At 43.1% G+C, this 23,309-nt stretch overlaps 1 protein-coding gene across 8 annotated transcripts in view; it reads right to left on the minus strand.

The window, feature by feature from the left end:
• Positions 1-6,431: 6,431 nt before the first annotated feature.
• The window catches only part of LOC112982201 (CUGBP Elav-like family member 4), a 717,445-nt gene continuing 700,567 nt past the window's right edge, over positions 6,432-23,309 (minus strand). For all 8 annotated transcript variants that reach the window (XM_026098419.2, XM_026098415.2, XM_026098417.2 and 5 more), the window contains exon 13: positions 6,432-8,607. The gene's annotated coding sequence lies outside the window, so the exon portion shown is untranslated. The remainder of the gene's footprint in view (positions 8,608-23,309) is intronic.

Here is a 23,309-nt window from a genome sequence, read left to right on the forward strand (position 1 = left end):
ACATTTCCGGACAATGAGAGAAGCCAGACTGAGAACCCTGAAGCCTGCTTTTTGTGGACCTACGTGGTCTTCATCTGTGCCCACCTGTGACAACACATCTCAAGTTACTGTCTGTTAGCTGGCAGTTACTGCTGCTCATCTCAGGGAAAAGGTACGCAGTAACTCCAGTCCTTGCTCTTCGGTGTGCGGAACCTGACCTCGTGTACACTCTCTTAGGCTATTTCAAATGCAAGTCCAAACTGTGGCTAATCTGTTTTACCTCCCATTTCACTGAACAGTTACTACATCCCAGCTGAGATTTAGTGGTTTCCGTCTGCACTGAGGTAACTTCTAGAGTTTTCTAATTCAGCCACATGTACTGTTTGCCCATAACTGTATAATCCATGGACTCCAGCCCTGTTGGTCTAATACCTGAGAAGTGAGATCTCACTCATTTCTTGACTTCTTTGCTGAAAGTGCAACAAAAGCACTAGCTGGGCTAATGAACAGTGATTTGGACCTATCTGACCTAGGACCATCAAAAGATTTCATAAATGATGGCTTACTGACCAGGTGGATGGCAAGGAGGTATCACTAGCTATCTGGTATAGAGGCAAAACAAGGTCCAACCTGACCAAACTTACCCTCTCAGGCTAGCCATCAGCAGTGGCCAAGAACTCTGCCTGTGTTTCTTAGCTATTTTCAGTTAATGGGAAGAGAGTGTTCGTTTATATCTGATGGATGAAAACCATTCCTAAAATTCAGCATTTGCTGGTATAACCCCCTATATGGAAGAAAAAATTCCCTAGTCTCTGATTAAACTGGATCAGGGCTGTAAGTCTTTCAAGCATGTGTGTTACTTTACTTGGATTCCCTACCTCTAGAAAAATAAAACACCTTAAATGTACAGTATTTCACCCAAACTCAACTTTCTCCCAGTACTGCAAAAGCTTACTAGTCAAGCAGAGAAAATATTTACTTAGTAAAGTTTTAAGATCAGGCTTTTTAGCTGGAAATTGAGAGGGTATAAATAAGCCAGATATAGGGCAACTTCTGCTTAAACTGCAAAGCTTAATCTGCAGAGCCAGCTAGCTTTCTAGTTCTTTATCCTCTTTTGGCTAGAACTGCTATGTGTAACTCGATCATCAAAACAGGGGTTTCGACGTTTACCCACCAAGCCATCTCCTGATTGGGGCACTCAGCCTGAGCAGAGAAGGCTAATAGCTGGTCCCATACAGAGGGCCAGACTGCTTCAGGTCTCTGTCAATCTCCCTGTCCCATTCCCTCTTGTATCCTAAATTTGGCTGCTTGCTGCTTTTCAGCTAGCAGAGGTATGCACAGTGACTGAGACCTCCTTTGTCTTTGGAGTTGAGACTGTGGAGTGCAAATGCAAATCTCCTAGATGGCTTTTCCTTGGGGTTGGGAGTGCTGGGTCCAGAGAGGCAAATACCTCTTTGTTTGTCATCACTGTCCTGGCTGCCTGCCCTTGAACCAAGCTGGGTTGCTCCCCAGAGCCAACTCTAGTGCACTAGTGGGATATATGATGCAAAACATTAGTTGGATGCTTATTTCGTGAAATTCCTGTGCTCCAGTGTGCTATGGCATTCTTAAAGAAGCAGCAAAAGGGAAACAGACTTAATGGAAGGAGTTAAATTGAGGAAAAATTAGGCTGATGCCTTTCATATACACTTATATGCCATTAACAGTGGTTGGGGGCTTCTATTGGCTTGGCTTAGAAAAGATACTGCTAATGTCTAACACTTGATGACAGATAGTTCACCAATACTGCTAGGCCCATTGTCTCACTTAATAGCTCTTTGTTCTAGCTGAAAGAAGGTAATCTTTTCTTGTAGGAGTTGGTAGGAGGATCTGTGTACAATGTACCTTCTGACAATCGTTCCAGTTTTGGAGCCTATTCTGTAGTTCACTGAAGTGGAATTGCCTTTCCCTTACCTTCTGGGGGAGGGACTCACAAAGGAGACATTACAATGATGATGCCTAATTTGTGGGTGCTTTGCTGTCTGATGGGATTCACAACACTGAATTAGATAATCGTGTTCTCTTTGCAGTATATGGAAAACATAAAACATGTAAAAATGGGATTCATGGGATCAAGCGAACTTGGTCCTGATCCACTTTAAAGGATGAGGAGAGCCATGCTATAGCTCCCTCTGAGGGGAGTTAACCCACCCACTTGTCAGCTGCCTGCAAATTTTCGTGTTCACATCTTTCCTTTTTAAAAGCTGAGAGGATAGGTTGAACCCAGCAATACTTGCTTCCCAGAAGAGTGCCCTAAGCAGCAGATTAGTGTGTACCAGGGAGGCAGTCTGTATCCCCTTCTCCTCATGAGATCTTCTGCTCTGTATAATATGTGGTATGTTTATGGGAGCTGTGTTAGGAATCTCGGTCTCTTAGGTGAGACTATGGAGTCATTCGCTCTTCATTTCCATTTCTGTTTCCATCTTTCATACAAAGTGAGGTAGGTCAAATGAGTGGAGTTGTGTCTCCCTGGACTACTCTAGATTTATGTATTCAGGGACGTCTTCCACTTCATGGGAGATTCAAGGGTCAAATCCCAGCATCCAGCCAGATAGAGGAAGAATCTGAACCTGTATTTACCATATCTCACTTAAATGCACAGCACTCCATGAAGTTGCTGCTCACAGGAAAAGGGCATGCTTACCTGTATATATGTGTGCAAGGAACCTCCTTCCTCAGTCTGTGCTTGGCCGGGCACAGTTCTTGCCAAGTTGAAGACTTACCAGGTCAAGACTCAGGATTCAGGATGGAAACAGCTGGTTTAGGAATTCCATGGTAGGATGACATTTGCTACCAAGGCATTTCTTGCTACCAGAACCAGTTGTGTGTTTACCAGAGCTAGTGCTAGGCTGGCTCCTCTGCAGGAATGTGGGCATGTTCAGGGTTGGGTGACCCCTAAGAAAGGCCTGTACAATATTAGTCTCGATAGCAAGTGTGTAGAGACAGCAGAGTGCCCTCATTCAATTAATAAATGGAGCCCAAGGGTTCTGATTTGGTACCTTCCAAATAGTTTTATTTTGCATGTGTTTGCTCAGTTGCAAGTACTTACTGTAGTGAGAGGCAAGCTATGGAGCTGAAACCTGAATTAAGGGCTGTTTTCCAGGATGAGTAGGAAGGCAGTGCCATTCCAAAAAGCACTTTCAGATGTGCAGGAGGCTAACCTGAGACTGTGGCCTACTAATATTTCACTGTCTCTGGAGTGTTAGGACAAGCCAGGTATTCTCAAAATGAGTTTGCATAGGAACCTTCACAGACAACAGTATCAGCAGCTTCCGTCTCATGGCCACGCTGTGCACAAGTTTGCACAAGGTGCTTGGACAGCATTTGCATATCTCACTGAAGCACCTAATGATGCATGTTTCCCCATTTGAGAAACCCCGTGTGAATGGCTTCCTGGGACCACAAACACAAACACTTGGCATGCCTTTAGAGCTGTGGAGCAGCCACTGCCCTGGTGTATTAGGGACAAGGGGAAAAGCACTGTTGGAAGGAGACCTAGAATATTCAAGGTAGAAAAGTCATCACCTTGCTTCATGAGGATATTTACAAATGTCCTTCGAAAACTGTTGTTGTCCATACCAAATTTGGGTGTTTGGGTAACTGAGTTCTGTTGTCAGCAGGATCCTGGCCAAATGGCACAATGTTAATTACATGAATGGAAAATGGACAGAGCTGTGCAGACTCATTTAAAGCCCAGATTGTCTCTTAATAAATGGATTGTCTTGCAGACATCTGCTTGGAGTGGGGATGGGGTGGAAGTGAGGAGGGGAATTGTTTCCTCTTGTGTGTGCAAAGGAAGAGTGTCTCTGTGCTTACGTCAAGAAGCGCTAATATGGAAGGGTGACCTGAGGAAGGGATTTACTGTTGTCTTAGAGACACAGAAGTGTGATTAGTGGTTGAGGTGTCTTTGTGGGACTCTAGAAAGAGCCTTGTACATGTGCTGAAGGTTGCCCCCAGCTATTCAGTGGGGATTGGATTGCAGCCTATTGTAATTACACTGGTGCCAAGGAATACCTTGGCAAAGGATGGATGTTTGATCTTTAATAAACCTTTAGTTTCATGTAATGTGATATAGGAGCTACAAATAAGAGAGAGGAGTCAGCATCAAATAGCCAGTGGCTTTTGAACCTCTGTAATAGAATGTTCCTTGATCTGCTGTAGTCTGGAAAATACGGGCAGGCAGTTACAGTCTTTCAGGTTGGCTTGGCCTCTGTCTTCATTTTTGTTCCTTCAGACTGGCTTCAGACTGGGGCTTTTCTTTGGCTGCTTTCCAGTCCCATTGATATAGTCCCATGCTAAAACAGGCCTACACCACAAAGCTCTGTTTTGTTTTACAGCACCTATGGTGTTAAGGGGTGAACTTCCTTGGGAAGAAGCATGGAGCCTCCAGATGACAAGCAATTATATCTTAAAACAGGGCTGGTAAGTTTACACAGGCCAGAGAAGGCTGTTTAATCAAGCATAAGGCCATGCTTACATTTGTGCTTCAGCCCATCCTATTTTAGCCTGTCTCCACCATAACCAGAGGTGAACAGAGCAAGTAAGCATCACTTAGCTCAAGTACCAGCAATATAACCACAGCATTGCTTTATTTCCCTTCATACCAGTATAAATTCACCTCCAACAGGAGAGCTGTGCTGTGGTGCCTGCCTCCTTTTTGGAGAGTGGGCTTGGAGGCCTGTCCATTTTGCCACATGCAATCTAATGCATAGGGGTGCACTGGGAGAAGATTGTGGCCCATGCATGGTCCCTCTGTGTTCCACTGATGCTCTCTGCTGCTCCTGGTAGCTGGATTCCCCATTTCAGTAACCCCAGCTGTGTCTCTGTACAGTCAACTATTTTTTAGAGTACTGACCTGATCCACATAAATGGCTTTAATAGTGTTTTCTGACCTCCCTTCAGGAGGTGGTTGCTCTCCTGCACTGGATAGTTCATCCCCTGCATATTGAGGATACATGAGACAAGACTCTGAAATCTTGTCTCACAATCATCCAACAACAGCCCCCAGTTTTGTATCAATGGCTTGGGGTGTCACCAGCTGGAAACCCCAGGGATGCAGCCGCCTACTCAGACTGTGTTGCCATGTCCTTAGGGGTAAAACAGCATGTAACGCAAATGCACTGCAGAAGAGTAGCTCCTGCCTTGAGCAGGGGGAAGGAAGGGCCCCAGGGAGCTTGGATATGAAGAGGTACAGGTGGAGACACATCCTGACGGGAGGACAGCACCAGAAATGGGGAGGGAATTGGGCAACATCTTTTAGTGTTACTTGTGCTGTGCCACAGCTCACTGTGGGAAATTAAGCCTTCTCTATTTGTTGTGGGTTGTTTGCTCTTAGAAGGGCTTTGGATGATCTTCATTAACTCCCCTTAGTTCTCAAACTGGCCCAGGTCAGAGGATGAGTGGTTGCTCTAAGCTAGAAGGAAGGATATGTCTCTACTTGTCCCCTGTGTCCCTGCAGCTCAGTGCAGGCCGCTAGATGGGTTCTACAGCAGCAACCTCTCCTTACTGGAGACCTAGTCCTCATTTTTCTAGCTCTGTGACATTTGAAGCCAATTCTTACATCTTTAGCCTACTCAACCCTCTACAGACTATCTTCTGCAGTGAAGGCAGAGAGGAGGTTGATGTATGTGCTCTTCTGTGTTTGCCTTTACCTTCAGATAAAAAGAAAACACTGACCATATTCCCTCCTTGTATTCTTCACCTGATTTACATTTCATTTATTTCTATAGCCCTGAACAGACATTAGTAACTCATAATAGTAATAACAGGAGTTTCTACTAATAGAACTCCTTCCATCTGTAGAGTTCACATTATGGACAAGTACCATTAGTCCCATTTAGAGATGGATTTAGCTGGTGCCACTTGTCCAAATGCAGAGGCCCCTGTAAGAATCAGGAAGAAAATGCAAAGTCTCCTGATCTCAGCCCCATGCTCAGCTCAGCTGATCTCACACTGCCATTTCGGGAAAAAATTCATTCAAAAGACTAGATGTGAGGGATGCTCAGGAAGAAATTGAACCTCATCTCTAGAGACTGCTGAATTTCACAAGGTTGTCCCAAAGCAGCAAAAGGAGCAATGTCCTGAGCTTTGGCCTCTATACTTATCAGCATGAAAAAACCATGAGCGTGAAATCAAACAACAGCCTTCAAATGGGAGCTACAATGACTCTAATTTGTATGTACCGTTATTTGATCTTCTAACCTACTAGGTTTAAGGTAAACCACAGTGGAATATCAAGCAGACATTAAATGAAGCAGTGTCATTAATTCAATCCAATGAGATATGTTTTATATAACAAAGGGATTTGTTCTGATACTCAAACAATGTATATTAATGAAAGAGTCGAAATAGATTCATTTTGTTCTCAAAGCAAACACATTAAGGAAAGCCATCAAGAAGTAAAGAACATGGCATTTTTTTTTAAACTGTGCTTTATTTAGGGCTAAGCTGGAAAGCGTCATTCAATAATTACAGAAGATTACAAGGAGTTTTAGGGAATTGAGAGTGAAAGAGCAGTTGTATGGAACTGCAGCTGCGTTACATATCTGTATGTCCTAGCTGTGGGCTCAGTCTGTCTGTCCTTACTTGGGCAAAACACCCACTACAACCCAGTGGGAGTTCTGCCAGAGTAAGGACTGTAAGATCAGGCCCAATAGGGAATTAAAAAACAAACAAACAAACAAAAAAAAAAACAAGAGAAAGGAAGAAAGAAGTTCAAGATCAAGATAAAAATACTAAGAAAAACAAACAAAAATGTTAAAACAGTGTAACTCAATAAAGAATCAGAAACAATTATCACACTGCTCAGTCAATGCAAACAAGTGTGAGAATGATGTAAATCAAGTTTTAAGACTGTGAAAATAAATTATAATAAATATGATATACTTTAAAATATATGTGTTCTTAAATAATTCATTGTTTTTTCTGAGTCAGATTTTTTAAAGCAATGTCTTATTTTTTAACTGCTCTAAAGTCATTTACCAAAGATAAATATCGTGCTTTCATTAAATAGTTTTCCTTGTTTTTTCTCTATCATTACAATTAAAAGTCCTACAAAATATGCAAATTTATTTACAGAAAAACAGAGCCAGCATCTTTTTTTTTAAACATCCCCCTGTTTTTCAAAATTCCTTGTAAACAGTTTCAGAAATTCTTCAAAGAGATTGTTTTTTATGTTATTTTTTGTTTTTATTTTTTTATGTTATTTTTTTTTCTTTTTTAAGATTAAGGTTCTAGGCTAACCCCTTGCCCTGAAGGTTTCTAGAGCAAATATGGAAGCTACTGAAGCATAGGATGATGGGAATTTTGCGGACAGCAGATCATGAAGACATGAAGCGTTTAGCTGTGTTTTGTTGTTCAAGTTAGAACTAACGTCTGATAAAAAGACAGCTGTTTGTTTCCCATTTGCATTGTCTACAGAATCGAGTTTTGTTTTGTTTATTTTTTTAATAGCTGGAATGCTTGCAGTTAAAAAAGCTGCCAAAATAGCCATTTCTCTCCTTTTTCTCCTCGATAAATAACAGCATCCAACAGCAATTGGCAGAGAGTAGGAATTTATGCTCAATCTAAACTCTACAAAAATTACAGTTCTACAACATCTTTGTTTTTAGCATTAACGCTAACTTCTATGTAGTATTATTTTTTTTTTGCTTTTTTGTTTTTTATGTTGTCTAATTTTTTCTATTATATAGGTATTTTAAACTTTCTTTTTTTAAATTCTGTACAACTATTAGGATTTTAAATGGGGAGAGTTAGAAGCATTTACAAACCTTTTTCGTTTTCCACTTTAATATCAACCATCTTTCCTTTCTCTTCTCTATGCCTTTTTATGTATTTATTTATGTATTTATTTATTTACTTTTTTGCTTTTCATAGATATCCATCTTACCTGCCTTTAACAGCGCGATCCTTACGTATTATACAGAAAACCATATGAAAGCTTCATAGACTCTAATTAATGTATAACCAAAGAACCTCCCAAAGTATCAAAGAACTATTATCTTGCCGTTTTAAAAGCATTTAAGCATTTTTTTTTAATTTTTACATATTTCATATAATCGCTCTCAAAAACTGTTTTAGGAACAGCTCAGAGAAAAGGAAAGAACTTCCATATTTTACATACAGCTACAAGTCTGCGGTAAAAAGTTTTGTCCTTTGGTCCCTATATAGCTAAGGAATGACAGATAAAGATGCTCAGTGACTGTTACCATGGGTCACGCATGGTAACCGCATCCTTGGTGGCAAACAGGCACTCCTTTGTCAGCATCCAGGTTTGCATCTCCTGTTTGAAGAAAAGCCGCTGTGGTGATATCAGTGTCTCTTCAGAAATCCTGGTTGATCTTGTTCCTGTTCTGATTTTACTTATGTGTTTGTTTGTTTGTTTCAAGCGCATGTCCTTCGAAGTCAGCAGATGTGATACTTTTCTTGAAGAAATGTTACAGTCTAAACAATCAAAGAGAGAATAAGTCTGAAGTCTTCAGCTTGATTGATATTTGCTGATATGTCAAAGGTGTAATCCAACAGTTCCCGTTTTTTTTTAATATATATATACTTTTTTTTTTTCTAAATGTGGCCCATTCAGCTGCTGCCCTAAAAAATGAAGAAGATCATTGCAAATTAAATCAAAAAGGGGAGGGGGAAGTAGGGAAGGAGGGGTAACTTGGGAGGGGGGGAAAAAGACCTAAAAAATGAAATGAAATTAAAAACAAGCCTGTTCTTTTGGGCCCGATCCTGCTCCTGTTGAAAGTAAGTGGGTGTTTTCTTCTCCCCTTCAATTGGGACAGGATGGGGCTTCTGGTTTGGTGTTTTGTTTTTTGAGTCATTGGCTCTGATTCTGCTCCCACTCATGTCAACAGAAAGATTCCCCTTGACTTCAGTGAGAACTGGATCAAACCCAAAGTGAGCAAGGTAGTCACGATCATGATAGAGAAAAAATGCAATTGTTCCTAATAATAATAACAATAACAAATCAAAATAGTAGTGATGTATGTCTATATAAATGCATATCACTATGTATGTACGGATAGCTACATTTTTAATTATTTTTAAGTGCAACTTTACAATGCCAGATCACAATCTTGGTTGGTGGGCTTTTGTAGTGTGAAAGGCATTGAGAAAGAATTATTCTACATTTTGATGGGGTGCCATCTATGACAGTGTATGAGCTTTCTGTGGAGACATAGCTGCCAATAACATCTACTCCTTTGTGAATGTCAGGAAGTAAGACTTTGAACAGGCAATTTATAGGAGGTTAAATAAAAAAAAAAGACTGTTGGAATAAACTTTTTTTGCAAAAAAAATGTAAAGCTAACATTTCTTAAGTAAAAAAGTTATTTAAAAAAATGTAATCATGATCCGACTAGGCTTGACATTTAAGTAGGATGCTTAATCATTAAGGATTAGCTCTTATCTCTTTCTAGCAAGCAGGTTCTTCTTATACACTCGGTGATTTATTACATCAAGAAACTTAGAAACTGCAAAAGGTCCACTCTGGTGGAAAAGTGTCATGCGGAATATCAATCCATGCTGGCAGGTTTTCACACTGTTGGTTCAACAAACAGCAAACCGTACACAGCAGTCTAAACAATTACAACACCAAAAATAATAATAGAATAAAAAAATAAAAAAACACTCGTCAAGGACCCTTTTTCAGTTGTAAACAAAAAGATGCATTTTGCTTTTTGATCTGGATGGGTTTTTTCCCAACTCAAAACAATCCCTCCCTCCCCTTGAGCAATTAATTTTGGCTGGAGTTGCTGTAATACAGAACCTTAGAATTAGGAATTCTTGAAAAGGCATACAATGAGGCTTTTCTTCGGGTTGCTTTTTTGGATTGCTATAGTTTTCAAACTACTGTTACTATCATTACTATTTTTGTTTTTGTTTTTTTTTTTTAATTTTTGGAGAGTGATTTGAAATATCCTAAGGGAAAAAAAAGGTGTCAATTGAAAAAGGCCCCCAATTCTCCGGAAAAAAAATAAAATCACAAGATTTTCAGTGCAAAAAAATTAACCACGCATCTTTTTTCTCTCTCTTTTTTTCCAAATTATCTATACAGTTATAACAATCCCATTTTTTTCTAAAGAATTAGGAATCCATCTTTTTTTTTCCTTCTATGTGACATCTAAGAAGCATAAAACGCTGACGAGAAATCAAACGACAAATAAAGAAACCACTGCAAGCACCAAAAACGAAACGAAAATGAGCACAGCAAAAAATTGTGGCAGCACAAAGTCAAAAAAGGCACATGTGATCATGACTGGCCAATCATCAACTGATACAACATCCAAGAAAAATGCTTCAATCACGGCACCTGCACGAAACTTGACGGCATGTCATGCAACCAATTCTTAGCTTGTTACATGACGCCATCATGTCACACTTTCAACTTCGAGTTGATTTGAACTTACGGCCTGGGGGACTGTATTCTCCACTTTCATGTCATTACGTGAACTTTTTTCCTAGCTCAGCGCGAGACTGTGGTGGATTTGACTGGCTCTTGGTTGGTTTTGTTGGAATTTGATTGAATGACAAAAGAAGAAAAGATTTTTTTTATATATATATATATATTTATATATAGTGTGGAAAAAGGGAAAGGTGGGGAAAGAAGATATATATAAAAATAATAAAAAAAAGTTACAAACACAGCATCAGTCAAAAAGCTCTAATGAATATACTTGCCATTAAACTATAGAAAATGAAACAAGAAGGAAAGCAAAACAACCAAACCAAACAGAAAGAAAAGAAAGAAAGGAAGGAAGAAAAGAAAGAAAGAAAGAAAAAAAGGATGGAGGAGGCCTAGCCAGAGACACACACGTAAAACACACACTTAAATGTAGACACACGGTCAACAGTGAACAGTAACGGAACATTATGCAGCGGCTGTTGAAGAGAGCATGCACTGAATGAATGAGAGCAGACACAGATCGGTTTGCAAAGTCTGGAAAATAAACACATTCGCTGCCAACCAGGATGCTTTTGTTAGCACCAGCCTCTCCCGCACCCCCCCAGCCTCCTGGGCTTTGCTAGCCAAGGTCCTCCAGGAGCCTTTGCATTTCCTTGGAGGGACTCTGGAGCAGCTACTGCTCTAATTTGACTACATCCCAGAAAGTTAGAGGGCATGGGGAGTAATAGACCAAGAGCTGCTCTGCCTTGGCTATTGAGAAGAAAAAAAAAAAAAAAGAGCAACTACTGCTGGTTGCTGCATGTCCATTTAGTGGTCCATGGCAGGCTCCAAAATGCAGCAATGCTGGTATGGCATGGGAAGCAGACTTGTAGGAGGACTTGGATGATACCACGGTCCCTAAATCAGCATCAGTAAAGGAAGGAAATACCTTTGGCATTTGGCTTTGACCTGAATTTTAAAAATGGAAGAGGAGAGGAGAGGAGAAGAGAGGAGAGGAGAGAGAAGAGAAAAGAGAAGAGAAAAAGAGAAAAGAGAACAGGAAAAGAAAAGAGAAAAGAAAAGAAAAAAGAAAAGAAAAAGAAAAAAAGAAAGGAAAAGAAAAGAAAAAAGAAAAGAAAAGAAAAAAGAAAGAGAAGAGAAGAGGAAAGAGAACTGCCAGGGTCTGGTTGCTACAGGCTCCAAAACACCCTGTCCCTTTCCTATCACAGAGAATGTCCCTTTCCTGGCCCTTGGAGTTTTGCCTCAATAAACACCAAAAATCACTGCACACCATGATACACTTGTCTCAGTCAGTGGCTATGCACCCTGTTCGTCAGGTATTGCCTTTCTATCCCCTTGGCAGGGCTCATATCTCTCCTGTCTGCCTAGTTCTGAAAAGTCACTGCACACGACTGAAGTTTCACCTTGCATTTAGGTGTCACAAGAATATCGTTGGCAGTCCTCATCCTGAAGTCATGCATGCTGGCTAGAGAAAATTCTTTCTGTGGAATTTTTTTGACTGTTTCTATTTTTTTCCATGCTGAAATATGCATTCTGGCTAGGGAGGTTATGCTCAACTGACAAGAGATGGTGCTGAACTAAGCCCCTGAACTGAGCGCTGGCTTCAGCTCCAAACTTTGCCCGCTGTTGGCTGCCGTCTTCTTGGTCAGAGCTGGCTCCTCTTTGATGGCCTTGCCCAGAAGCCCTGCCCTTTGATTATGTTGAAATGTCACCCTGAACTTCCCAGGGTTTGGGTGAAGGGAATAGACTGACATCCCCAGAGCAGATGCAAGATTTGGCTCTACAGTTATTTCTCAAGCCAAAAGGGCTCAGAGAGAGAAAACTGACTCCATGAAGACGGCTTGGAGTAGAGCTGTTGTCACGTGTGTCCCTGGGTACCTGAGGACAAGCAGGTGAGCCATACAGGCCCAGACTGCTTGTGAGGAAGACGAAAAGGCCTCTAGTATCCCTCTTACCCCACAGGGCTTTCTGCGTATATTATTGCCAAAAGAAGAAGAGCAGCTGGGGGAGGAAGCACGGACTGGCAGCAGTCTCATAGCAAGTCTTAGCGCCTTCCTTACCTCGAATGTGGTGGCCAAGGCAGCACTGTGGATTAGGCTTTGCTTGAAAAAGAGCTAAAACACTTTGCTCCCCTGAATGGAACAAGGAGAGGCTTTTGGGGTAGAAATAAAATCCTGCTCTATCCCCAGGAAGTGGCAGCTACAGCTCCTGTCGGGCTGGAGTACAGGACGGCACCGGCCCTGGCGGTAGGGCTGGCTGTGGCGGTGAGTGGCTGCGGTGAGTTGGCACTGATCCACTACCAAGAGCTAAGGGCTGCATCTCTAGCTGCCTATCTGCACCCGGGTGCCTGATCATGCCAGGTAAGGCTTCCAAAATGTCCAGCACGGTGTGCACTGCATGTATGTGCTGCTGATTATAGGCACTGACACACCCTACATATGCTAGCCCAGGGCAACCCTGAAGCTGAGGAGAGGCTCTTGAACATAAACTTTTCTGAGGAAAACATTTTATTTTATGGTTGGAACAGGAAGGACCAGATTGATCTGCCAGTGACCACTGGTTTTGGAGTAGGTACTACCATCCCTCTGCCTGTCCTCCACACACATCTTCAGACACTGTGGATGTGACAACATATACACACACACATATGTACGTACAGATGAAGGGTTAGGACTTGCTGAGGGTGAAAGAACCAAAAAACCAGAAAATGCACTTTAAAATGAAAGTCAGAAGTGGGCATCCTGTCTGCCTAACTTGGATCTATATTTCAACCACTGAATGAAGCTGTCCTTCAAAAGTAGGGGTCCACGTCACCTACCTAGCCGGTGTAGAGGAGGAGATTTTTTTTTTTGAAGGTCTCTAGAGGGATGTCCTGCCCACACAGCTGACGTACATGAGTTTAGGCAAGGTGTGTAATAAGCAGCAATATCTTTAGGTCAATTGATTGATTTAGATGAAACAGGCTTTCAAGTCCACAATCCCCTTTTCAGGTCCTAAATCTGGACACACAGACTTCCCTCTGGAGGGCTAAAAAGGCAAATGCCCTTCTCTGTTGACTAGGCAAAGAAGTTAGATACCTATCTGATGAGGACTGCTTCATAAGTGGCCTGAAATTCAGAGGCAAGTTAGGTATCTGTGCTAGATACACTGGACACCAGCCAAACTCATCTGTTTAAGAAAAGCAATTCACCTTGTTGGGAACAGGTATAAACTTTGGGTATTGCTGAAGTAAATTTGTGAATAAAAGTGTTAAAGTTATGAAGACAAGTATATACAGCCTAGTGCAGAAGTGATACAGTGACAATAAAGAGGGAGCATACTTTCTGAGCCCCGGGGCGCTGCGCACAAGGATGGATTTTGCAAAGTATCTTTGTCGCAGGTAACACTGACCGAGAACTTGCTCCACTGAACAAACCATAGCCAAATACACTCAGTAAATGCCAGTAGCCAGGCTTCTACTTCAAAGCATCTAAGTGGAGCCTGAGACTATTCTCCTTGATCGCTGGATGGAAATGCCATAAACCTCTCATGATGAGATTCAAGATGCAGACATCACCTGAGCAAATCACCTCAGTCTGGTTTAGTAGAGAGAAACAGGACTTGAAGGTCTCAAATCACCTCATCCTCAAGGAGCCCTCCAGATTAGGCTAGGCGAACCATGGCCAAAAGGGGCCTATGTCTCTCTGTTGATTAAAAAGATGACCTTGAGCAACTAGCTCAAGACAGTTACACTGCATGTCTCTAACATGAGAGGAAATAAATACTAACTGAAGCCTCAGTTAGAGCACACATAACTTTAGTGATGTCCTTACAATGCTTCCCTACTCTACTGTCAGCACAGCAGTCCTAATGCTACAAACACCACTATCACAGGAAAGCTTTTAACTGTGGCTTCTGACCAGACTTTAGGGATTGACTCTCTATTGTGGGAGACATTCATTGCCCACGTCATGAGCCAGAGCAAGATCTACTTTCTCCTGAAGCCTTTGGCCTGGACTAGATATAAGCACTTAACTTAGGAGTGTATTTACTCCAGACTCTACATGTCTGATGACTCTGCTTACCTAAGATCTAAATAGTCCTTGAAGGTGTCTTTCTCTTTTATTCTCCAAAGACTAGAAAGGAAATTTAGTAAGTCAGGCTGAGTGAGTGGAAAGCTTCCAGGCTGCTTTCTTTCACTGCTACGAATAACAGACAGCACAAGTGATTATATCAGAATAAACAGGTGATCAGAGACTACAGTATGATGAGAGAATTGAGGCATTTAGTGGCCAATCCATGCACAGTTTCCATCCCTACTTTCTACGCATGGCCCTGTTAAAGAGCACCAACATCCCTGCCACTGGTTCTAATTTTTCAGCTATCCACCTGTATTTCTTTTATTCCCCATAGATATGAGCCATTGCTGAGACCTGATGACCATGAATCTGGGGCTCTGTAGATGGCTAGGCTGTCCCACCAAGACTGCTGAAGCATTACACAAGGATGGATTTCCCAGAGGACAGAGAAGAGGATGCCAAAGGGGCTTTGGCCCCCATTTACACTTCCAACCTGGTGAGTAGTTATGGGCTAAATCCATGTCTGTGAACAGCATGAAGGATTCTGCCCTGTCCACTGCCAGTGCCAATGGCAAATTGCCCCAGGGGCAGTGGGAGAAGGATCGCTACCCTTGCTACTGAATATTTATGGGACAAAGGGAAGCTATTGCATGCAGCAGGATTTTTTTTTGTTCAACTATACAAAAAGCTGCTGAAACAGAGAGAGAGGGATGGCCCTTTCCCAAAGACTTTATGAACTAAGAAAGTGCAGTTCTGATCTCTGAAAGTATGCAGTTCCTATGCTCTGTGACATTCACCATATAATCTAGGGAATGCATCTCATGCTATGCTTGTGCAGCACCTCACACACACCTTTCAGGGCATCTGACTGATATCAGGATATGAATATATCTGCTAGGCTTGCAAATATAACCCTCTACAGGTGCAGGATTATTCTGTCTTCGCAGGACCACAAAGAGAATTGGCCCAACACTGCCTCCCTCACAGTCCACTTTCCAGTTGAAGCTCTTTCTCACTCTTCTACTCTGTGACTCTACTGTCTCCTATTTGTCATTTATTTCTACTGCATTCTTCCCCCCAGTCCTTCCTAGCCAGTTGCCCATAGATCATCTTTTCCATCCATTTTTCTGTGCTGTCTTGGAGGCAAGGACCCTCTCCCTGAAGAAACTCAAAGGCCCTCACTTCTTCCTCTACCGAAGTGACAGCCTCCTGTGCTCACAGCTCAGCCTCTGATGCTGGCTTAACATTGCTCATATACCCACCCCATATGCAGGTTCCTTATCTTCATACCATACCCACTACCCTCTGTGTTTGCACACATGCACGTGTGCTTGCGAGCCCATCCAAAATTGCAGTCAGGCTCCTGTCCTTCCACCTCTTAGAGCCTGTGCCGGAACACACCTCTGGCAAGGCAGTGGAGATATTTTTCCTCCAGGTGACAGATCTTTACAGCTATTGCCTCTGAGGCTGATCAATATTATTTAAATTCCAACCCGTGTTTTTCTCCCTTGCCTTTCTTCTTGTTTCTATAGCAATTTCTCTCTCTGTTTTATGCCTCTGCACCAACTTTCTTCTAATGCTGGAGGGCTCTGCCTTCCCCTGTCTCAGCCCCCCCTCCTCACTGTTCCTCAACACCAACATGTGCACAGATCTCCCCTTCCCGCCCCCTCCCTGCCTGCCCGGCGGAGGTGCAGGAGGGAAGCAGGGCTCTTCGCAGCGGGCTCCATCCCTGCGATGACTGCTGCTGAGGCTGTAGCGGGGAGTCCAAGATTAGGAGCCCAAATGTCTTAGAGTGGGAAGGGCAGTGAAGGGGACTTTGCATCCATGCTGGGATAAAATGAAGCCTGATCATTTATACCAGAAATCAATGCATTTACCTGGACTCTTGGGGTGCTATTTTTAGGAAGCAAAAAATGAATGTTTTTGTCAGATGCTTCAGTTCTAACATCCAAAGGTTAAAAAGGGGACAGACACTATATACGACTCTTTATATACATGAATATTCACACATATGTATCACACATATGTATATATAAAGAGGTACTGTATATACATACATATCAACAGAGACAATTACACATATACAGACAGAGAAGCTAATGTGTTCTAACAGGGAGATGGGAGTCCAGCATTTTGAATGCTAATGTTTTCTGTTTTTTTTTTTTTTTAAGATGCTTGATGTCCCTGCCTCACTTTTCCCATTTATAAATTAAAGGTGACGATTAAAATTAGATCTTAAATTGTAATGCCCTTCTCTCAAATAATCCTATGACTTACTTGCTGTGCAGTGTTGTTACTAGGATTGTTCTCATTTAACTATGTTACATTAAGAGCTGGTTGAAAAATGACAATTATTTTCCAGGGGAAAATTGTCATTATTTTGGCTTTCTTTCCTGTGAATATTTTAGTTAAAAAACAAACCAACACTGGGGTGGGGGAGATGGTGAGAGGAAGAGATTAATTTTTGTCTTTTTTTAATCAATCTGAAAACCAGTCCATTTTTAACAGAAATTTAGTGGTTTGAAGACCAGCATTTTTAATCAAGTCATTTTTGGTTTTTGTGCTGCTGGCATTTCTTTTTTAATCTACTAAAATGAAAATTTTCTGCAGAAACATCCAGTTTGGTCAAAATGTCACTTTTTGGTCACCCCCTCCTTCCCTAGCCAGTTTGATGGAAAAATGTCAAGCAGCAATAGCTGTGTCACGTCTGATTTATCTATTTCTCTATAGCCATTAGTCTCCAGCAGCAGACAAAAGAGCATTGCAACAGAACAGCCGCTCCTCAAGAAGCCAGCCTGGATGGTCAGAAAATGTCACTGGTTCCCCGTACAGCATTGGCTTTCCTCGCCCTGGTGACAGGCAAGGCGGGCACAGCCTGATGTGGGTTAGAGAGTGGCAGGGATGCCCTGAAGACGATGAGTCCGGGGGCGTCCAGAGGGAGGAGAGCAGGTCTGGGCTGGGACAGCGTGGGGATGCAGGGTGGTAGGGGCTGCAGGGCAGGTGGGTGCAGCTTCACCAACCACAGGCTTTGCCCGCAAAGGTCGGGGCAATAAACTCACAGGCCGCAGCAGCGAGCAGGACTGTAGTTGAACGTAGGTTGAATGTTAGGTAGGAGAGGAAATTAAGCTGTGTGGAAGCTACCTTTCTGCACATAATGAAAGGTTCTTTATTACAAGGGGGCCTCAAGGAGTTTGCTATCTCCTGAGCATTGTACCAACAGTTTAATTAAAAAAAATGTACATGGTTGAAAACCAAGTCTAATTGGGAAGCTGTGAGTGAGCTTCTCTGCCCAGTCTCCACTGGTTCTGTTTTTTTCCCCTCCGTAGATTGACAAGAGCTTATCAAAATGCTGATGAACCTGATGCTTCACTCTCCCATTCCAGTTGCTGAGGGATAGATAGGGATGCTACACAGACTCCCCCCTTCCCTTTTTCCACCAGACGACGGCACCTTGTAGGATGATCTCAAGACCCTTAATCAAGCCCAACTCACTGATCTCAGCAGGCAGGGTTATACTGCCTACGACCTCCAGGCAGGTGGACTGATACACCCTCCCCAGAGCTCAGGTGCCTGCCTTGAGAAACGATAACCCACAGCCATCTGCCATCTGCCAGTCTGGGGAGCAGGAATATGGTGTATCCTGAGCCAAGGCTAGTCTTTTCATAATGTCAGCTGTGGGCTGAGGACCCATATTAACCGCAAAGGGCCCGAGCAGCAAAGGAAGGAGCTGGTCTTGCAGGATAAGAAAGTAGGGGTGGGGGTGGAGGTGGGGGAACTGATTTGGGAGTCTCCTCAAGGCTAGTGCAGAAGATAAGGACAGCCTGGGAAGACTGACAGCAGGAAGGAGTTGTTAGGGTTGGTGCTTGTGTGGGGTTGCCACCAGCCAAGGAAGAGAACCTAGGTCTCCTCCCAGCTGAAATCAGACTCAGGCAGGAGTCCCCAGTAACTGCCATGAGACTGGTCCTGCTCTGACAGCTGGAGGCAGGACTGGCCTTGGGAGATGCCTGGCCAGTCCAAGGATGGGGCAGGGGTCCACCCTGAGCCTGACAGACCGTGCAAGGCTGCGCGAGTGCCACAAATACTCATCCAAGCCCGTTCAGTGGCAGCCCTAGCCGTGGAAGGCAGGACTTGTACCTGCTTTAACCTGCAGCACATCCCATGCGCAGCATCAGTACTCATGGGTTTGCTTCTCTGAGATGCACAACGGGACCCTTCCCTGGGGGTGAGACGTTGCTCATCTTCTGCCAAGTCTGTTCAGCACCTTGCTTAGCCTCTGTATCCCTCTAAATCAGAATGCAGTCAGGAACACATACTCCCAGCTTGCAACACTCAATTATTGCTTCTGATATTTTATTTTTTTTGCCTGCAGCTTCAAATTACCTTCAAGGTGCACAGCGCAATTAGCTAAAAATATTTCCTGCTTCGTTTTAATTGCACTAAAACTCTAATGCACCTCCAGCGAGGAGCAGTAAGGTGGAAATTGGTGCCCCAAATATTTCAAATTGATTAAAGCCCAGGATGACTCAATAAGCTTACATAGTTCTATTAATTATTAAATGTTATTAATTTTTTTGTTAAAAAAAAAAAAAACCTTCCTGAAGCCACGTTCTATATGATATTTCTGAAAGGAGATATTTTCACTAAGGAGATGATAACTCTTTCTGAGTTTGAGGAAGATAGGACAAGAATTCCTCCATATCGTTGGAGCAGTTTCCATCTGAAGAATTCACAGCTCTTGACAAATTTTAGTATCTCAGAATTTGATTCTGAAAACACTTATGTACGTGATTGATGTATGTGACTTATGTATATGTGACTCACTTCATTGCTACAGCTGAGGTATTTATATGGTTCTAATTTAGAGCTGGATCACATTTTTGTTCAAAGCCTTTCTTGGTTGAAAATGCAGGTGATAAGTCAAACACTTTCCTTAAAAAATGATCAACACGTTTTGTCTGAGAATGAAAAAACAAATCCAAAACAGAACAACTTTTTTGAAAGCAGTGAGAACCAATGTTCTGATTTCTTCATTGCCAGGGTGGTTTGTTCATGGGTTTACTTCAATGTACTTTGAAAAGGTATTGAAAATAAACCCCGGATTTCATTTGCCTCCATTCAAGTGTGTGATCAGTCTCAGACCCTTGGGCTTCTGGGTCTCTGTCACCTCAGCCACCTCATGCTGAAGATGCCTATCCCCTTGTGCCTGCAGCGGTGCTGGCTGAGTGCGTTACTGCCCTCTAGTCTTCCCGCGCTCAAGTCAAGGCTGGATTCCTTCAAAGCTGGGGCCAAGCTTTGCATGGGATCACTCCATGTAACCCGTTTTAGTCTAAATGAACCCGTGCATCTTAAACATGAAACAGCAGGTTGTTGCTGGCCTAGCTGACTTTAAATATGTCAGGAATCAATTGCGTGAGCCATTCAGCTGGCAGCAAGGTCGGGGGAGATGCTGAGTAGCTGGGGGTGGTAGCCCCTCCAGCTGATCTTGCTGCAGCTGGAAATCAAAGTGTGGCTCTGCTGTCCTAACGGAAAGCCATGAACTTCAGTGGGGTGTCCGGTGCTCCAGCCTTGCATCCTAGCCCCGTAATTTCATTTTCTAACATTAATATTAGTGGTGTCATTCTTCTGGGATTTAAGTGTGTGCAGGATCTCCGACAGCTCTGCTGTTGGAGAAAAATACTGCAGTCATCTGAGGTCATGAAATTCTGTCTAAGGGGCTAAAAAAGAAATGTAGAGAGGCTTAATAGCCACACTCTTTATTTCTAAGATTATAACCTGTATATCTGTTTTTGATTTTTTTGTTCTTTTTGTTTTACATTTTCAGTGCCAGCATGACAAAGACATTGTGAAAGGCCACAAATAGACTTTGCCAGTGAAAGCTTTCACAGGAAAATGTGCCTTAGAGAGGCTACCCCCAGGATGCAGCAGGTTCTACTCCAGTCCTCAGGCTCTGAACTGCACATGCCAGCTCTGGTAAGGCTAATGTCAGCCTCAGCCTTTATGCTACTCCCAGTGCATAAGAGTTGGGCATTTTCTTGAGTGGGAAATGGTGAGGGGGGAGAGGTGAAAGTGAATGCATGTCTCATCCACTTCCATGACTGTGAAGAAAACCTGCTAATGATGACGGAGTCCACGGCAAATGTCAGAAAGATGCTGCCCATCTTTGCAACTCTCTCTTCTTCCCCTGTAGTCTCCAGGGTAAGAACAACCTCTGACCAGCTCTGGAGCAGCTCATGTCTGCAACTGATTCTTACACAATTTTGAGGGAAATTGAAGGTGCTCAGCCTGCTGCCAAAGGGCATATTGAGAAGAGGAGTCACTGAAAACCACCCAGCCCCTCACTGCTGGTGTGCAAGTCCATTCAACTTGTTTGGTCTAACACAGAACTCCAGGAAGGCAGGTACTGGCTCCTCCTTCCCCATGGGAATACAGGAGACAGATTAAAGAGAAGGGGGAAAAAATCATTTCACAGCTAGTCTGCCCTGAACAAGAAAAGGTTCCTGACACCAACAAACTAATCAACGCTGAAAGCTTATGAGGTCAAGGTTTCCCTTCTCCTCCATTATTCTTTTGATTTTTTCTGACTGGCTGGGACTTGAGTGCTGCCCTGGCAAGTCTATAAATATAAAAGCCTTCCTTGCCTTACTCTGGAACACACCAAAGACCATTTGAATACCCGTGGGGAGAAGTTAAAACTAAACCAAACCAACACAACCCACAAAACCAGCTTGTCCAGCCAATCTTCACGTGCAGCCCATAAATTGCTGCAAGTCAGGCCCAAGAAGCTTGTCTCTGCCAAACGGGAAATGGGGAAGGCAGCCCTCCCTCTAAGAGCAGGCCCTCTGGATCTGGTGTTTCACATGAAGTTCTCAGGCCAGGAACGCTAAGCCACTCACCGAGCTGGCAGCGGGGTGTGAGCTGTGCCTTAAGGAGGGCAGCCCAGCTGATCAGGGTTGAGCTCTGAACATGTGGGGTGAGTCTGGAGCTACAGCATGGGATGGCTCCTCCGTGCCTCCTTTCCCGTGCCTGCTCCATGAAATGCCACTCAGACCTGCCAGGCGGCCATCCGATTCACAGCTGCTAGGGGTTTCCCTGACTCGGCCATCAAGATCTCGGACTTTGGAGGGTTGTTTTCACTAGCACCTACAGAGCTTAGAACACCTCAGAAGCCAAATGCGATGTGCTTATAAACCCACTTGGTATGGAAGGGAAATAACAGATAGAAGACCTGGTAATGTCTTCATGCTTAGACTGGTGCTGCATTGGAAATGAAGAGGGTCCCTGTCCTAAGGCACTTTCCATGCTCTCTGCACTGCAGCGCAAGGAACTGCTGCTCACTTCATCTTTCCAGTCCTTGGGCTCTCTGTTGGGCTCTATGCTCCTTCAGTACATATGGTTGCTCTGTGAGAGGTTCTGTTTGGTAGAAAAAGGGAAAAGAAAAATACCCCATTCTCCACCGAGGTCTGACAAACAGGAATCATAGCTGCAGCATAAGCTTCTCTGATGGATTCTGCCTCAGCAAAATGAAATTAAGATTTCAGCAAACAAGCCCTGATTCCATGGTACCAGTAGAACAAATGACATCTGATAATTGCTAACTCCTTTTGCTTATTCTTTGCTCTGTTCACCCCATCAGTCTCTCCAGATTATATTTTCAGCTGAGTTTAATGAACGCCATTTATTAAACTAACACCAGGGTTCTGCTCTGGCTTCAGACAGATGTGCCTGCTAATATGAATCATTTTGTTCAATTGGATTATTCTGATGGAGAGCGGATCCCTGCCACTCTGTGGAACACAAACAAATGGGGAACAGCTCGCCTCCAGTTGTGACCAGCCGTTTGTGTTCATTAGGAGGCAGCTCCAGGCTCCATAGGTAGCTTGGCAGGACGGCATCCTGGTACCGGTCCCTTCTGCCAATGCTTCTGCTCCTTGCTGTAATATCCCTTGTGTATAGAAAAAGCCCACAACTTACTGTGGCTCGGAGCCTGGCTTGCCAGTGTGCTGTGTGCATTATTGCCACCTTTCCTGTGTTTAGCAGGTGCATAGGCAACAGGATCCTCCCTCTCCTTTGTCACGATGAACAGTCCTTAACTGAATATATAACAAAAATGTCTAACTATCTATCCTGGCCTTCCTAGTGTGCTATATCTGACGTCTTTTACATTGACACCTGAGAAACTGCAGACTACTTATTTGCTGTTGAGCCTTCTTTATTCTGATGTTCTCCAATTATTTAGGCAAAGGGACAGGGACAATACGTTTTAAAGGCTTAGGGTACTGTATTAATCAAAGGAAAGAGATAAAAATCCATCTGAAATCTTCCAGACTGAGGACCTCTCAGTCTATGGTTTGGGATTTTACTACTGAAAATTTTGGGTCAACCTCTGTATGTTTTGTTCAGGCACCAGACATCTGTTTATCTGTCTATCTAAATACAAATCCTACCTTCTGTGAACTATAAAAACCCTAGTAGAGTGACATTACCACTTCTCAAATCAGCAGAACATACTGAGCATACATAACTTGGGGAGAAATTAAAGAAGCAATGAGAAAGGCCAGAAGAGAAAAAGCAGAGGATTTCTGCTCCCTGCATATAAGTGGCCAAATCCCAGAGCAGGTGTTTACTTGGTATAAATCAATATTGCTCCATTAAAGCCTGTTTTCTTCCCCAGTGAAGGGGTGGCCCAGCATTTCCAGAGCTAGCTTTGATCTTCAGGACAAATCTCATTGTAGAACATTTCTGAAGGAAGAAATGGTTTTCAGTTTAATCCTAAGTAATATCCAGGAGTTACTTCTAGGAATCACTGGTGAGTACCAGCGGCCAAACTG

Source organism: Dromaius novaehollandiae, chromosome W (genome assembly GCF_036370855.1).
Source record: "Dromaius novaehollandiae isolate bDroNov1 chromosome W, bDroNov1.hap1, whole genome shotgun sequence".
Lineage (NCBI taxonomy): Eukaryota > Metazoa > Chordata > Aves > Casuariiformes > Dromaiidae > Dromaius > Dromaius novaehollandiae.